General features: G+C 36.4%; 1 long non-coding RNA gene across 1 annotated transcript; it reads right to left on the minus strand.

Moving 5' to 3' along the window:
* Nucleotides 1–237: 237 nt before the first annotated feature.
* LOC131512515 (uncharacterized) lies at nucleotides 238–6,007 on the minus strand. The gene is made up of 4 exons (XR_009262163.1): nucleotides 5,807–6,007; nucleotides 3,877–4,079; nucleotides 1,318–1,461; nucleotides 238–325 (listed from the first exon to the last, which is right to left on the minus strand). It is a non-coding gene; the product is annotated as an uncharacterized LOC131512515 (long non-coding RNA).
* Between the last annotated feature and the right edge of the window lie 308 nt (nucleotides 6,008–6,315).

The raw sequence follows: 6,315 nt of genomic DNA on the forward strand, positions 1-6,315 counted from the left end.
ATGAACTAGGACTGGGGCAGTAGGACAATGGGGAATGAGAGACTTACCCCCTTAGTCTAGTGTTCTCCCCTTAAGGGTCGGACTTTTGAATTGACCAGCAGGTGTTTATCTGCATAATTCTCTCTTGTCCTGCTGCTGCTGTGCAGAGGTCTGGACATCTGGGGGAGGCAAGACACAGGGCTGTGTTGTACTCACACAGTGGTCAACTGTTAGTGGTCAACTCCAGCAGTGCTGGATCCTAAGTGTTTGCACCCCAGTGCGGGCCACTCTGAGTATGATGCAGTTTTCATATATTCAATTTTAAATTTCTCTGGTAGCCACCTTTCTAAAAAGGGAAAAATAAATAGGTAAAATTAATTTTATTACATATTTTATTTGAATATTTATAGAAACTATTACCATTTCAACATGCAGTCAGTACAAAAATAGTGAGATATTTCACATGTTTTCCATAGCAAGTCCTCAAAACCCACTTTTACACTCACAGTTACACTTACAGTTTTACACTTAGAAAACCCCATTTTGGACTTATAGTACAACTCAGTTTGGTTTAGCTATATTTCAAGTGCTAAATGGCAACATTTGGCCAGTAGCTACTATATTGGATAGTGAAGTTCCCAAAGATTAGAAATTGTTTTTAATAATTCTTTTAGAATCAATTGAATAAACATTGGTATCATATGTAACTTTTGGGCATTGTGAAATATATGGTTTATTAATCACTAATATATGAAATGCTTTGCCAAAATACTGAAATTATTGGTGGTGGTTCCCAATTTTGCTTTCATTTTATTTGCATGGACTTGTTGAAAATATATGCTAATGGGCTAAGAAAGAAGGGAAGGAGAAAGGAAGGAAAGAAGAAGGAAAGGGAAATAATTTACAATTGTTCTGAAAGGTCAAAGGGGAATTCTCACTTCAGGTCTGATAGCTTCAGGTCTGATAGTCAAGAAGCCCCTGTCAGGTTCAGTAGTTCTTTTTGAAAATCTTTGGTGCCTTTACTTATTCAAAAGCATCAGAATCCCATGGGAATTGGTTGAAAAAAAAATTACAGTGGAGTCTGAACAGAACAGCAAGCTGCTGTTTCCAAGAGAGGGTGCTGAGATAGGAAGGAAGGGCTATTTCTATAGATCAAATTGCTAGAGAGCTAATCAGACTTTCCACAGTCAGTGACAATGGGCAATTTATTCTGATGCTTCTCAGCTCATGGGAACCAGCAGGGTGTGACAAGAATGGTTTGCCTCAGACATACGCATCATAGTTTCCTTTAGGATTTTTAAAATAATCATAATATTTATTTCCACAGAAAAGGGCAACCTCAAATAGTTTGGAACATTGGCCTGGATGCATACTACCACCAGTTGGGTTCTTCACTGGACTGGTGTTAAGAAAACGATAAAAAGTCACTCCAAATCTCCTCTTGGTTGTTGTTCTAACAAAAGTGGCTTGCCAGGATTATTTCTGTGGAGGAAAAATATTTTTTAATTTTCTCTTTATAATTGTGGGAAAGGAAGGGACTGGAAATACAATGAGTAAATACAGTATTTAGACACTCCCAGAGCGCTTTAGCTGTTCTTCATTGTTGTGTCACATCTTAGAGGCAAGTGGGTCTCCAAGAAATCAGACTCTAAACCATTAGTTGTGTTACAAATTAAAACCATCATGTTAATTGAGCTGATTAGAAGTTCATTACAACCTAGAGAGTGCAGTTTGTTTCACTTGGGTCCATTACCTCTTATTAAAGGTTATTAGCAGGACCCCCAACAAAACGAGTACCATAAAACTCTCTCCTTCATATGCAAAGGTTTTGGTAGTAAAGAAATCCATCTCTTCTAGGAAGGTTTCCTAGATCATTCCCATTATTATGATAACTGCAAAATAACTGCATTATTTTTTTCTTCTCTGATTCTCCAGTGTTAATTCCATCCGTAATACATTACTTTGTGATGGTCAGTGCCTGCCTTTGCACTATCCTAAACCATAAAAACAACAATAAAATAAACACCATAAGACAACATTAACAACAATGTAATAGACTGTATAGATTCTTCTAGTAGATGTGGAGGGTAAATAAATATTTCTATTTATGAATAACTTTAATATATATTATATACCAGACATGATGCTAGGCACCAGAAGTCAACATTGAATATAACAAGTATGACATCTTCCCTCAAGGGGCTTACCATCTAGTAGGAGAGACAAGCATTAAACATAATGCTACAAAAATATTCGTTTTAACTATGAAAAATTCTACAAAGAAAATCATATCAAAGTTTATATATCAAGTTTCCAATATATAAATCACCCCCCAAAACATATGAGAAAATGTACCAATTTATCAATAAACCAAATGGAAATTAGGTAATGAGATTAAATATCATTTTCACCTATTACATTGGAAATAAATGAATACTCTTGAGATTTTTCCATCATATATTTTGGGAGGCATTGTCAACTTTACAAACCCCATTGGCAAGCAATTTCCCAATATATGTAGAATATCGTAAAGATATGCAACTTCTCTGGCAACACACTTCCAAGATTTTATTCCGAAAGAATAAGTCTAACTATGGAGGAGAAAATACAGACATGAAACTATTCACCAGTTTTATCTTGGTTGAAGATTAGAAATGCTCTAAGTGTCAAAAATGGGTGAATGGCTGAGCAAATATGGAAAATAGGAATTATAAGGGCACAAGGTAGATTCAAATCCTACCTCTATTTTTAAAAGTTTCCTTTTCTTAAAAAAAAAAAAAATCCTTGTCTATAAAGTGGAGATAATTTGTAAAGTACTTACAAAAAAAAGTGATACATTTAAAAAAGTAAAAAAAAAAAAAAAGTTTCCTCCCCCCGCCCCAAACTAAAATCTGCTCTTTCAGGGCAACCACAAGATACTGGGTTTTATTTTCCCTCAGGACATCTAAAGCAGAGAAGTTAGGGACCAGTATTACCTGGAGTCTCTGTGAGTTCATTTCTGGTTTTGGTTTATTTTGTTCCATGTAAAGCAGATATTTCTTAAATACATGTTAGCATAAAGTATATACTATAGTAGGTACACATGGAAAATGCCATCCCTGCTGAGAGCTCCCCCAGCATTTTCCACAGAAAGCACTGTGCGCACGGACATTTAGGTGAGAGGCGGCTGAAATCTGGTAACATTGGAAATCCTTTTCTTGTCTTAGCCCCTATGAGATGGTCATCTTCATGGAGGAGCAAACCCTGGAAGGGAGCTTAGCCCTTTATATACAGATTTGACTCTTCCGCACCTTCTTTGCTGTGTTCTTTCATCCAATATTTTGCAATCCTAGCTGGGCATCAAGATAACTTGGAGAAATTTGTATATACCTGCCTCCCTTGGTCCTACCCCCAAGCCTGCAGAGATTCTGGTTTCATTGGTCTGACATAGGATCTGGCCATTAGACTTTTTTAAGAAGCTTCCCGAGTGGGGCGCCTGGATGGCTCAGTCAGTTAAGCGTCCGACTTCACCTCAGGTCACGATCTCACGGTCTGTGAGTCTGTGAGTTCGAGCCCCGCGTCGGGCTCTGGGCTGATGGCTTGGAGCCTGGAGCCTGCTTCCGATTCTGTGTCTCCCTCTCTCTCTGCCCCTCCCCCGTTCATGCTCTGTCTCTCTCTGTCTCAAAAATAAATAAACGTTAAAAAAAAAAAAAAAAAAAAAAGCTTCCCGAGTGATTCTAACTGCAACCACATGGCAGAGTTACCTTTGCTCCAAGACTCCTGAGAAAAGGGACAATAAAAGTATTTTTTTTCAATACAGAATGTCAAAAATATTGTATGGCTCCTTTCCTCCTGTTGTTCCTAACTAAGGGAGTAAAAGACAGGCAGTAATTAGCTTGTTTCTACATTTCTGCTCACCCGGGCTCTCTAGACTCAGAAGATTCATGACAGACTTTTTTTCTCTTTTGAAGTATCATGCATCAGTTTTCTGTTCCCATCTCAATGAGATAAATTCTGCAATCCATGGCACACTTTCCCCATTCTTGTCAGATACTTTAGCCTGCAACGTTTTCTTTTGTTCTTCTGTCTTCACAGGCATTTCGGCATTAGCTCATCATCTTCTGGAAGGAAGTGAAAATGTTTTGAATTCTAATTCCCTCCCAGATATGAGATGCTGTCATTAAATGCTGCAAACCATTTTCTAGAATTTATGATAATTTATCCACAGGTCCTTTGCTTATTTGTAGATAAAAGATAGTTGATGTTTCTAATATTTTGAGCATACTTTTTCAGCCATTTAGCACGCTGATTAAACAAGCCAGTTATATCTGACTGGCTCTTAGAATATTTTTTGCTGCTTTACACAGAACAGATTTTATTCTCATAGGGCCAGAACACAGTAAAAAAAAGAATCTTTTTTATTGACCTAGAGCAGGAAAAGTTTCTCCCCACTTGGAAAGTCATTCAGTCAAATATCCAGGGAAGGCCGCAATATGATGAGCCCTGTTCTAAATGCTGTGGATACAATTAAAAAAAAAAAAAATATATATATATATATATATATATATATATATATATATATATATATATAGAAGAAAAACATCTACTTTTTAATGGCACTTAGGGTTTAGTGATTTATTTCATTAGGTTAAATTCCAAGAAGGGATACTATAAAATAATAGAGTATAAATAGTTAAACCTATTTCCACTAGCTATATATATGTGATAAAACAAATCTAAAAATTGATTTTAAAGTGTAGGTTGTAGGTATTAGGTATTCATTATATAAAGCTTTCAACTTTTCTGAATGTTTTAAAAAATAATAATACAGTGTTCAAAAATATTTTTAGGAAAAGAATGTATCAGAACAGAAATTATTATTTAAACTAAACAAAATTTAGAGGCAGATTTTGTTCTGGGAACACTTGTCTAGCTAATGTAGTAAATGGTTTATTTCCAAAATACACAGTGTGACTAAAAATCACTGAAAACAAATATTGGTGCTGCATTGGAAAAAGGAGCAGAGGCAATATGCAGAAAACTACAATAGACACTGACTACAGTGTCATGAAATGACAGGAGCGAACTCAATAGTAATCAGAGATAGCAAATTTCAAAGGAATTTCCTTAGGGCTTATTCATAAGGCAAATTTTTATTCTTTTAAAAGTTTATTTATTTTGAGAGAGAGAGAATGAACATGAGTGTGGGAGGGGCAGAGAGAAAGGGCCAGATAAATCCCAAGCAGGCTCCAGGCTGTCAGCAGAGAGCCTGATGTGGGGCTCGAACATAAAAATGGTGAGATAGTGACCTGAGCTGAAGTCAAGAGTCTGACGCTTGACCTACTGAGCCACCCAGGTACCCCTTTCAGGCAAAGTTTTAACTAAATAATAATTAAGACTTTGGTGTTGTATACACCAAGATTCCTTCTTAGGTAGGAGGGAGGGTGATGAAGTTTAAATTGGCAACATTTCTGAAAAGTAGTAGGGGGCAATATAGATCATGAGATTTGAAAACCTTCCTTCCCTTGACCCACTAATCTCACTCCTAGAAATGACTTCTAACAAAATAATTAAAGATGCAATCAGAGATCTGTGTACAAAATACTCATTTAAAAACTTCTTATAATAGCCAAACAAGAAACTAAATATCCAATAATAGAGTATTCAAATGGATATTGGAACTATTATAGTAAGACATATTACACAGTTATTAACCATCATATTTTAAGAGAATATTTGAGCAAATGTGAAAATGTGCGTGATATAGTAAGTGAACACTATAATGATCATACTAATTAAAAAAAAAAAGAAAACAGTGTGTAGTTCTAGGAAAAATGGAAATACATACTTAAAAGCAGCAATAGTTACTTTGGATGGTTTTAAATTTAGACTTCATATATTTTTTTTCTCTCAGTGAGCATTCAGTATGGTTATTATCTGCTGCAGAGAGAAAGCATAGAAATCCCAGATCTTTAATGCAGACCCAGCCCACAGAAGTGGTTGGGCAGCCTCCTGAAGAGGAAGGGTCTTCTCTCTGCTGATATAGACAGGAATCATGATCTCAGCAGGGGCTCTGGAACCCCATCCCGTGCACCTTCCATGTTTTCGTCATTTTGCTGGAATTCTAGAATCATAGGTAAATAATGCTCTGTGGATCACCCTGTGTTCTGCTACATATATTAGCTTGCACGTTTAGGTATTGTGATCATCCCTCCACTTTTTTGTTTTTTTAAAAGAGGAAGTTGATTCTTCTTGAGATTGGGTAACTTTCCCATGCCCATCATTCCACAAATGTCACAGTGAGGGCTGGCTACTACAAATTCGGCTGATTTTAAACTGTACCAGGTTAGCTGCATG

The sequence above is a fragment of the Neofelis nebulosa genome, chromosome 5, assembly GCF_028018385.1.
Source record: "Neofelis nebulosa isolate mNeoNeb1 chromosome 5, mNeoNeb1.pri, whole genome shotgun sequence".
In the NCBI taxonomy this organism is placed as follows: Eukaryota; Metazoa; Chordata; class Mammalia; order Carnivora; family Felidae; genus Neofelis; species Neofelis nebulosa.